The 12,500-nt window shown below is 32.9% G+C and overlaps 1 protein-coding gene across 6 annotated transcripts in view; it reads right to left on the bottom strand.

The window, feature by feature from the left end:
* The window catches only part of LOC106877850 (FMRFamide receptor), a 171,332-nt gene that overhangs the window by 27,000 nt on the left and 131,832 nt on the right, over positions 1-12,500 (bottom strand). For all 6 annotated transcript variants that reach the window (XM_089351775.1, XM_014926882.3, XM_014926883.3 and 3 more), the window contains one exon: positions 9,636-9,741. The gene's annotated coding sequence lies outside the window, so the exon portion shown is untranslated. The remainder of the gene's footprint in view (positions 1-9,635; positions 9,742-12,500) is intronic.

The raw sequence follows: 12,500 nt of genomic DNA on the forward strand, positions 1-12,500 counted from the left end.
ACCTCTGTACCCTTTTTAAAACAATGAGCCCCATCATCCATACAATGTAAAGAAAGGAGTTACCTGGCACCTGCGATATCGTGCAAAAAATGACCTGCACCAATGGATCAGCTTACATAGAAGGAAAGTGTCGTATGAAGAATATATTTCTGAATTACAGGTAAGAAACACAGTTAATCTCGAACACAAAGTAGAGCTTAAAACTAAACTTTATTCTGTTTTTACCTTAGTGCAAGTACTTGTCTCAGAAAATTCAGAGAATTTGTAAAGGATTTTACACAAGAACAGTATCAGAGAGTATCATCAACTCAAGCAGGTTTCACGCCAAAGTCAAACCAATCCAAGAATGTTTAGAACACATGGACTGCATCTATAACATCCTACGAATTTGTGGAGGGACCCATAAAGAAGAAACTGAAGACATCTAAAGCTGAGAATACAGGAATATCAAAAACTTTTATAAATAAAAGAAGAATCATCCAAGTTAGAAACAGCTGAATAAATATTGTGAAAGAAAGTAAATCACATACTGCTATGGAATAAAATTTACATAATCAGTTGAGAATCACCGGGGGAACTTGGATAAATTAAAATAGTAGTACATATAACAACAAACACAACGCTGACTTCAGCTCATTATTACTTTTTTTTTTACTGAACGATACCTATAAATAACTGAAAATGCTGCATGCATAATTAATTTACAAGTGTTTGTAGCTTAATGGGTATATGCGTCACTACCTAATATTAGAAATACAGGTCCCGATATAGAATTCAGTTTTGTATTATGTGTTGTATATTCCTAAGAATAATACATCCGATGACGATGAGAACGTAGGGAACATGTAAACCTAAAACATATATTTATACTCTGAAAGACAAAACCATTGATATCACATATTTCTGTTGTTTGTTGTGATCACAAATTACTGGTACTTATTCTTTTGATTACAGATAGAGCTGTTGAAATTAGACTCCGTTGGGAGAGCAGCATAGAAACCAACTCGATGTCATGAATCAGTTGGTTTAGCTTATTCACCCACACCGTCAGCTCCAGCGTATATAGGATATTGTCCATATTGTATTTCGTAAGATATGGTCTCCCACAACCCTTGTTTCCAATTTCCATTTCCATTTAACTGACTTAAGTACTTACAAGAGGAAGCCGCATATCAGCAATTACTATCGATTCCATAGGATATATATGCTTATGGAAATATGGAAGTTTGCCAATCGCTCTCTTCCTCTCTCTCTCTCTCTCTCTCTCTCTCTCTCTCTCTCTCTCTCTCTCTCTCTCTCTCCACACACTCACACACACACACACGTGTGTAGATCTATCTATCAATCTATCTATCTATATACACACCCGCCCTCACACACATAAATATATACACACATACGTTAGCATACATATATTTATATATACATGTTTACACCTGTATAATATATATATATGTGTATTATATGTATATGTATGTATACACACACACACACACACACACACACACACACATACACACACACACACACACACACACACACACACACACACACACACACACACACACACACACACACACACACATATATATATATATATAGAGAGAGAGAGAGAGAGAGAAAGAGGGACAGAGACACAGATATATACATACCTGTGTTTGTGCGAGTGTGTGTTTGTGCATTTGTCTGCTTGTATATGAATGTATTTGCATGTGTGCATATATAGGGAGTTGTTAACGTTTCCATGCAAGAGAATTTTTATGTTGTGTGCACACACAGACATCATATATATATATATATATATATATATATATATATATATATATATAACTACAAAGTGAATGAGAGAGGAACATAGCAGAAATCAAACAGAAGGAGAATCAGAGGAAGAGAGAGAGAGAGAGAGAGAGCACGCCAGAAAGGGAGAGAGAGAGAGTGAGAGAGAGAAAGTGAGCGTGTGAAAGAGAAAGAGAAGAAAAAACTTATGAACAAATGTAAATAGTGAAAGGAAATCTTTCACTGATACTAAACATGGTGAATGTTAGAGAAACATTGGCCTCACGATAAAATTTATCCAACTAAATTTGCTGTAAATATAAAGTGGGAATTTACAGATGTTACAACAACTGTTGCCATTATTGATTCCATTCTTTCCCAGTTGATACTTCAACTAAAACTAAAATGGGGGCAACAGCGAACAGAATATAATTGTAGAGATATTTGATGGAAATAAGAATATCCAGTACATGTAAGCTATTTTACGAAGAATATCTTTAGAGTATTGCTCGTTTTAAAATAAGTTCAAACAACTGAATTAATAGAGTGTAAGATAACCAGTTAAGAGTTTCACTGTTCGTACCCAGTCACTGGCTTTGCATTGTACGAGTGACCGAGAAAAGAAAAGCATTAACAACTAAGTGCATCTAATAGGGTAGGAATAACTGTTACAAATGTTTTTAGAACTATTTCTTTTGCGAACCCGTTGTAACCAGTGGTAGCACTATCAAATTAAAAATGTGCTTCAGTGGCTTATGGTTTTGTACTCTTCTTGTGAGTGTGATCAGGAGGCGAACGGTATCTCATTAGGAGTCAATAGGGTGGATAAGCGATTGTTGGATATCTGTCATTATGAAAAGACAGATAACCGACTTGAGCATCCGATAAGGAAGAGGTAAAAAGCATTATTGAATACCTATCGATAAGTAAAGTTTCGTCAGATATGAAGGAAATTGATGACAAAAAAAAAAGAATAAATAACATCTCCCTATATTCGTTTCTCTGCTCATTCCAATTTACAAATTTTATTTTCTCTTACTAGCGTCACTGCAGACTGTTTCTCTGAATTCACAAGAGAAATGTTTACATACAAAACATCTTAAAGAATCTTTCCAATCTTATACTTTTCTATGCTATATTTACAGTCTCTTGTAGTAGCATTTTACTTAGAAGCGATATCCGATAACTTGTAATCACTGGAAAGCAGCAACTCAATCAGCGAATATAAGATTTATTAGATGACTCAGATTCTACATGTTGTATACTTTAATTACAGAAATACACGCAAATCATAGATACTTGGTTATCCACACGAAGAGTCAATAACACATACATATAAGTCTAAGACAGCTGTTTTACTTGGAATGCCAGAGAATATATGATTTCCTTCATATGTTTATTTCTAAGTACAGCTGCATACTGCAGCAGATTTTAAAATGTGTCAAGGTGGTAAACAATTTTATTTATTTTCTATATTATAAAATTATTTCTAACATAAATTTTTCTAATATTTCAAAATTATTTTAAACATAAATTTTTCTAATATTTTGTAATTATTTTTTACATAAATTTTTCTAATATTTTGCAATTATTTTTAACATAGACTTTTCTAACATTTTGTAATTATATTTAACATAAATTTTTCGCAGATAGAATTGACAGAGCGGTGCACCAGATGCTCTGCTAGGTTTAGTTATGTTTCTTCATATTCATTGTTTTGAACATAGGTTCAATTTTGTCTTTCATCCTTGTATTATCAGTGAAATATTACCACTGAAGTATCGGGGCAATGTTATTTAACTATATCCTCCCCACAAGCATTTCACGTTATGTTTATGTCATAAATCATTATTTCTAAAAGTTTTATTGTAAAATTATTTGAAATACTAATAAAATTTTCTTTAGAAGTATTTCAATATAAACAAATTTACTTTAAGAAAAAAAAAAAATATATCTATATATACAAATATATAAAAATGCAATTATTTTCTTTAATAATCTCAGCCAACTTTTTGAACCAAAACAAAGCTAGTGTTTATCTTTACAGTTGCTGGTAGCTAAAAAAGAAAAAAAATTACACGAGATCAAAATGCTGCCGTGTCTCTCTCTCTTCAACACAATGTTAGAATGAGTGTCATTTTCACGGGGAAGCAGCATATACTTTATATGGAAGACTTCAAAATCCCTCGCTATTATAACAAATCATCTTGATAAGCTATAGACAGACAAATTTCTTAGAAAGATAACTAATTCAATTGCAATGTAACGAAACATATTCATTCATATTTCTTTTGCTGTCGATTGCTAGCCATGATGAATACCTTTCATAGTTCTTTAACTGCCATCCTCCAGGTATCCATTTGAATATGTGGGTGTACATAGTTATGGAAGCAGGTGTAAGCGTGTTTTATAAGCGTTACTAGCTTTTGCAAGTTTTTAGCAACACATTCTTTCAAGGACCTGCAACTGTTTCACCCTTTAAATAACAGGGCAAACAAGTGTAAATTGTGGCAGTAGTAGTGAGTAGCTTAACGATGCAGAAGATTCCAAGCACATATTTGCTCTCAGTGTTGCTACGTAGTATGTCTTTGTTTTGAGATTTTCTCCCTTACTCACTAATTCTAATGAGAGCCTACACCATATGGCAGAAAATCATGCAAAACAGCGTTGTTTAATATCCTAGGTCATTAAATACATTGCCATGCTCTAATATCTATTAAAATACGAAATGTTTACAGGACAACAGTATCTTGTGAAAACAATAACTTCAGAGTGCAATATTGATTATAATGACAATAACAATAATTCCTAATCATAAGGACACACTTTTTTGTGGGGATGGATGCAGTTGAATAAATCACTCCAGGTAGTTCATTTTAAAGACTCCAGAAGTATAAAAGATAAATTGACCTCAAGAGATTTAAGCTCAGGAGATAAAAGATACATCACCACATACTAGAAGGTATATTGTTGGACGCTCCACCAATTCCGCATAGCAAAATTAAAAAAATACTGCAATGAATCAGAAGAGAAGATGGAAAAATTCAGAAGCATCGCAAGCTAGCCTATTAGAGCAGACGATAGATTTAAAACCATTAAAACCTACAAGCATCTCGAAAGAAAAAGACTCAATAAGTTCTCGTTTATGTCTAAAACACCTGGCCAATAATATGGGTATTCAATGATCTGGAAAACATCTCAATATGAACACCTAAATAGTTCCTGTCAAACCATTGGCTTTAAATGATAAAGGGCGAGGTGTAAGCCATTTTCTCTATGTGGATGTCTCAAACCTACAAAAACCTACAAAAATTAGCTCACAATTTCAACCAAGTCATGAAAATGAGTAAGCAATTAAGCAAATGTCCCAAAGCTGAAGAGGAGAACTAACAAAAACAACAACAACAAAAAACAAAAAACAAAATCAAAAACAAACCCCCCACTGAATTGGTTACAGACACTGAATCAAAACAAATGCTTAGGAGTAGATGAAACTGACAACACACCGAAATGTCGGGGAAAAGTGAATTGGTAAGCCAAGAGAAAAAAAAAACACAGGAAACAACTAACAACATTCTCAAACTGTGACTCAAAAGTTGATGCAGATAGAATATACCTTGTTCACAGGGATATAAATAGAGAATTACTACAAAGTAACAACAGTGAGAAAAAATGCTTAAAATCAAGTTTAAGGTAACTGGTAAGTGTAATAAGAAAATATGAAGAAAAGAAGACAACCTTTTCTCCTTATATAACAAGAAATATATTTCAAATTAGAAGTTGACTACCCTTAGGAACAAAGGTTTAGAGACGGATAAAACAACAGAAAAAACCCCAGAATTCCAAAATATATTAAAGAAACGGACAGAAAATCACTTTATAATAAAAAATAACAATGGAAATAAACTTTTACTGTGTAGTTAATAAGATTTGTATATATGATAATGAGTCCACAACGCTTAAAATCCATATGCTTTTTTCAATAGTATGAAATAATAATAATAAAATATAGTTAGTAGTTTCAGTAAGCTGTCCTTAGGCAGGCATTCTGCCGTTATCGCAGTTCAATAAGTCTTACCATCAGCTTTCGTAAGGATAACATACTTAAACAAGCTATTCGTTTCGGCGATCCTTTGATCTCGAACAACATTTCACGAAATGAAAGTTAATGCTATTTGACGCAATTGTGTTTTTATGGGATTACAACTTTCTTTATTGCTTCTCGTATAGCTGGGTGTGAAATATAATTGAAATAAAATAGGATTAAGCGTAAAGAAATTTAATGGATAAACTACAATAGCAGTACAATAATAGTTTAAGAACAGCTAATATATGTATTATTCTTTTGAGCTTTTGAAAAAAGCATCTTATTTCAAAATATTTGACTTTGAAATTTAAACTGAAAGAACTTATATATATATATATATATATATATATATATATATATATATATATATATATATATATATATATATATATATATATATATATATATATTATATATGTATATATATATACATATATGTATATATATATATCTTTTATCTTTCACTTATTCCAGTCATTAGACTGTGATCATGCTGTGGCACCATCTTCAAGAATTTTAGGCGAATGAATCGAACCCAGTACATATTTTTATAGTTTGGTACTTACTCTGTACACCAATATCGGTTGTCAAGTTATGGTGGAAGACAAACACCTACACAAATACACCCCACTCACATATGTGTGTGTATATATATATATATATATATATATATATATATATATATATATATATATATATATATATATATATATATATATATATATATATATATTTATATATATATATATATATATATATATATATATATATATATATATATATAGATACATACATACATATATATATATATATATATATATATATATATATATATATATATATATATATATATATATATATATATATATATACTACGGGTTTCACTTAGTTTCCGTCTACGAGATCCACTTACGAAGCTTTGGCCTGCCCGAAGCTATATTACAGGTGCCACGCAGTGGGACTGAACCCGGAACTATGTGGTTGGGAAGCAAACTTCTTACCACATAGCCACACCTGCGCATATGTATATCTTAATATATAAAACATAAATGTGCGTGTATGTGTGTGTGTGTGTGTGTGTGTGTGTGTGTGTGTGTGTGTGTGTGCGTGCGTGCGTGTGTGCGTATGTTCCGTATGGATTCGAAAACTGATCTGTTGATTTTGACATATGAGGTATCAAAAGATTCTGTAATCTTTCGGCTACCAAATAAAGTATGTTTTTTGGGATAACAACTCCTTTTTACTACAAAAATAACTTCGAAAACGAGGTCGGTTTGCACAATTTTGAGGGGGGAAACTCTGCTGAACAATCTTTATGTCTTACATAGAGCATAATCAGAAAATGTTTAAAATACATGGAGTTTTACCAGGGAATGAAACTTCGAAGATAAACCGTCAACTTTATTAGTATGATTTAGTAGATACTCTTTAATATGCATCTACGCATTATACAATAGAACTGTATATTCACAAATCAATGCAAATAAAGGAAGCTAGCTCATCAGGTGACCAGAATATCATAGTTACACCAATCATTCAACTCTAACTCTCTCAATAAATTTAAGAGCTTATATAATAATAATAATTCTTTCTACTATAGGAAAAAGCCTGAAATTTTTGGGGAGGGGATAAGTCGAGTACATCCACTGGTGGATAACTGGTACTTATTTCAACGAGCCCGAAAGGATGAAAGGCAAAGTCGACCTCGGCGGAATTTGAACTCAGAACGTAAGCGAAATGCCGCTAAGTATTTTGCCCGGCGTGCTAACGATTCTGCCAGCTCGCCACATTATATTATAATAATAATAATAATAATAATAATAATAATAATAAGACAGACAGACAGTCAGCCACCTTCTATATATGGATGACCTAAAATTATATGCAAAAAACGACAAAGAGCTAGAAACACTACTACAGACAGTACACGGCTTTACCAAGGAAATAGAAATGAAATTCGGATTAGAAAAATGTGCCAAAGCAACCCTGAAAAGAGGAAAATTAGTTAAAAGTAGCAATATAACACTAGATAAAGCCAATGAAATAAGAGAACTAGACGAAAGCCAACCATATAAGTATTTAGGAGTCAATGAACTAGATAGGATACAACATACACAAATGAAAGAAAAAATAAAGAAAGAGTACTATAGACGAGTTAGATCAATACTAAAAACAGAGCTCAATGCTAAAAACAAGATAATGGGTATCAACACTTTAGCTGTCCCAGTTATAAGCTACAGCTACAACATCCTTAACTGGACACTAAACGAACTATGTAAAATAGACAGGAAAACAAGAAAAATAATGACAGGATATAGGATGCACCACCCAAAATCTGACATAGAAAGGCTATATATACAACGCACAGAAGGTGGCAGGGGTCTTATACAGCTAGAAAACTATTATAAAATAACCACCATAGGACTGCAAAAATACCTACTCCAGAAGCAAGGGAAACTAATACAAATAGCCACAAAACACGAGCAAAACAAAAAACTGTTTTCAGTATTTAAGGAAGCTGACAAATACAAACAAGAAATCAATCTACCTAACAAATACGAAGAAGAAGAAGAAGAAACAACAAAAGCTATAAAACAAATGAAATCCAAACTAAAACTAGAACAGCAACGGACCATGATAAAACGATGGCAAGAAAAGCCCCTACATGGTAAATACTGGGCTAAACTAAATGCGAAAGAAATAGACAGAGAAAAATCCCAGCAATGGCTGAGAAGCTCAGGGCTCAAAGCAGAGACTGAAGGATTTTTAATTGCTGCACAAGACCAAAGCCTCCCCACCAGAAATTACCAAAAACACATAATGAAAAGAAATATAACAAGTAACTGTAGAATATGTGGAGATCGACAAGAAACAATAAATCATATCATCTCTGGCTGCCCAGTCCTGGCTAAGAAGGAATATATTCACAGACACGACAGAGCTGGGACCTATATACACTGGAAGCTATGCCAACATTATGGAATAGCAACAGAAAAAAGATGGTATAAACACACGCCAGAAAAGGTCACAGAAAACGAGAAAGCAACCATACTCTGGGATATGCCAATACACACAGATAGAGAAATTAAGGCAAATAGACCAGATATAGTTGTCAAAGATCATGAAGGAAAAAAATGCCTTCTAATTGATGTTTCAATACCAACAGATGACAACGTTTCTCTAAAAGAAATGGAAAAACTTTCAAAATACAAAGACCTGGAAATAGAGATAACTCGAATGTGGAATCTAAAAACAGAAACAATTCCTATCATAGTAGGTGCCTTAGGTATAATAAAAAAATATTCAGACAAATACATAACAAAAACACCAGGACTTACAAATATATATAACATACAGAAAATTGCACTACTGGGTACTGCACACATTCTACGCAAAACACTTTCAATACAGTAAACATAAGAGCACCACAGCAAACCACAGCACATACCCAAGGCGCACAGAGCTGCGCTCGGTAGTGAAGTGAAAGCACGTTATAAAAATAAAACTACTGAATAATAATAATAATAATAATAATAATAATAATGATAATGATAATGATAATGATAATGATGATGATGATGATGATGATGATGATGATGATGATGATGATGATGATGATGATTTCCGAAGAATATGATATACTTTTTAAATTACGCACAAGGAGAAAAAATATATTGAATAGAAACTCATAGAACGTTGCAAGAAATATGCTTTAACAGAAAAATTGGGAGCAATTATTAACGACGGTAGGATAATAGGTGAATATTCTTACTTGGAAAGGTGAAAGAATTTGAATAAGTATTCTTGACTTCATCCGCACTGTACCGAATTAATTCTGTTTAGTCTGGTGTTCCTCGGTATTTGACGTATCATTTGTCCTGCAAAGAAACAGAATAATTGTAAACTCAAAACAGTCATTGCAACTCAAAACAAAGAATTATAGAAATGTCTGGGAAGATAGAGTGAATACTGATATTAGCCGTCTACCATAAGAACTGATTTGAATTAATTGTAGAAGTGGAGGCAGAAACACGGTCTAGACAAAGAAAAACTAATAGCAATGTTAATTCAAGAGATAGTGGCATACATACACAAACGTGCACAGATACATACTTATTACATACCTACATATAATATAAACACCTGAATACAATACACACACGTGCACACATGCACATATTTATATATACGAGGAGATGCTGAAAAGTTTCTGGTGCTAAGGGTATCGCGAAAAGCCTGGTTGAAGGCCCAACCTTCCGCGTACTTTTACAGGGATTAAAAAAAATTGTAGGGCCGCTGCAATAAGTGTGTGAATCTGAGAGGGGAATATGTTGAATAAAATTATAATTAACTGATCCTCCTGTATTTTCTTTTACCGAAAGTCAGGAACTTTTCAGTACCCCCTCGTATACTAACTTTCGTCGTCTTGGGTTTCAAATTTAGGGCCACTGCTATCGTTTGGTGAGACTTGAATGTCATATGAAGATCGCAGAGGGGTCGATCCTTAGTTACGAGACGAAGAAATTCAGTTTAAATAAGTAAATCTGGTCTACGTCTTACATTGATTACTTTCGCTTTGGTTGACACAGTTCAGCGTGCGCCCCTACACTCTCTATATACATACACACGCACGCATACATACATGCATGTGTATATATATATATATATATATATATATATATATATATATATATATATATATAGATATATCATTTGTAATCACAAACAGACACAAACACGTACAAACCTATATATCAATATTATAAAATGCAAACTCACGAGTTAAATTTTTCGGTTGTAGGAATAATCTCCGTTACTAAAGAGTGAAAACATGAGGTGTATCACTGTCCAGTATCGCAGGTGAACAATATTGAATACTGTAGTAAAACTCTAATTTGGTTATCCTGAATTCTCATAAACGAATGTTTTTTTCAAAATATGAAATTCATGCACTTCTCTAACTTTTATCCTTTTGATTTTTATTTTTGAAAATGATCTTCCGATTTTTATGTTTTGCTTAATGGGGATTTAGGTTGCGTAAAAATTGTTTCTAATTGTTTTCTACTTTGCCTGTCCACCTTTTTCTGATAACATACATAACTCTTCATCTTGAGAAACTATAACTTCTCACAAATTACACAAGATGTCGGTTTTTATATGACAGTCTCTTTATCACATTTGTGATCTAGATTCCGAATGTATTTAGACCTAACACCAGCTATATACTCTATACATACTACGTATGATATATGATTTACCTATCTTGAAGCATTCACTTCATCTCTTCAGTAATTCCTGAAAGCCAAGTTAGACTTTATTTTTCTCATTAATCACCTTATTTAACTGTGACTATTGACATTACGAAGCAAAGAAGAATATTCGTTCATCATATATATATATATTTATGTACATATACGTAGTATAAATCATGGAAAAACATATCATACATATTATCAGTTAACATATTCGTGTTATGTATGTATGTATGTATATATAATCATGAGAAAGAGTAGCATTTCATTCGTTCATATATATATATATATATATATATATATATATATATATATATATATATATATATATATATATATATATATATATATATATATATATATATATATATATATATATATATATATGTATATATATATATATATATATATATGGGTGTGTGAGTGGATGTAATACAAACACGGCAAATTTAACTATTTCTCCCTGGATTGAAAACATGATGAATTTTCGAATGTCATTGGGTTCTCATCAGATGTGTCTAGATCACTTGACAAATCCCTGAGAAATAAACAAGCAATCTGTCTATATATGCAACAAAAGCAATAGCTTCAGAAAACTGGAGCTATTAATAAGCTTACCATTTCTCTCCCTCTCTCTTTATATATGTGTGTGTGTATGTGTGTGTGTGTGTGAGTGTGTGTGTGTGTGAGTGTGTGTGTGTGTGTGTGTGTGTGTAATTAAAAACTTGGAGGAGCCAAGACAAAATACATGGCATTGTGCTAAATTTGATGATATTTTATGTCTTTTACTTCAGGAACAGCTCGATATGTTGATAAACAACTAACAGCATTGGAGAGCATGAAAAAGTTAGCTTATATGGAGGCCAGCTGAATATTGGAAGAGATCACTCGCTTCGGATATCAAAATCCCGACGTCATGGTTGCAGCTCGGTTCTCTATGAACAATGTGAAGGTTGCAAGACGTGACATTGATGTGAAAACCAAGTTCACCTAAACTGTGATGGATTTTATATGTGTATCCAGTGAGGGTAATGCCATGCCACACCACATTCTTGAACATGGCCTTAGGCTGAATTCAGACGGATATGCCAAGATGCTGGAGACTGTGGTCAATCCCTGGCTAGAGAGGGAAGTTGCTGGAAGGCCAGATGTGTGAAAGCAGGATATTCGGCTCCTGGCCATACCACCGGAAAGATTAAGAAGTAGTTGTTGTAGAGTTGCGATTATATCCCATAGAATACCATGTGTATTCAAACGTTCTGCCTGCAGCATAAAAGCCAAGTTAGTGGCCAATTCGAAGATCTTGCCAGGAACACTTTGAAGAATGCGTGCACCGGGTTCTAGTGCCGTCTTGAAGTGGTGGAAATTTGAATAAACTGTTATCT

Source organism: Octopus bimaculoides, chromosome 1 (assembly GCF_046866305.1).
Source record: "Octopus bimaculoides isolate indiv1 chromosome 1, ASM4686630v1, whole genome shotgun sequence".
In the NCBI taxonomy this organism is placed as follows: Eukaryota; Metazoa; Mollusca; class Cephalopoda; order Octopoda; family Octopodidae; genus Octopus; species Octopus bimaculoides.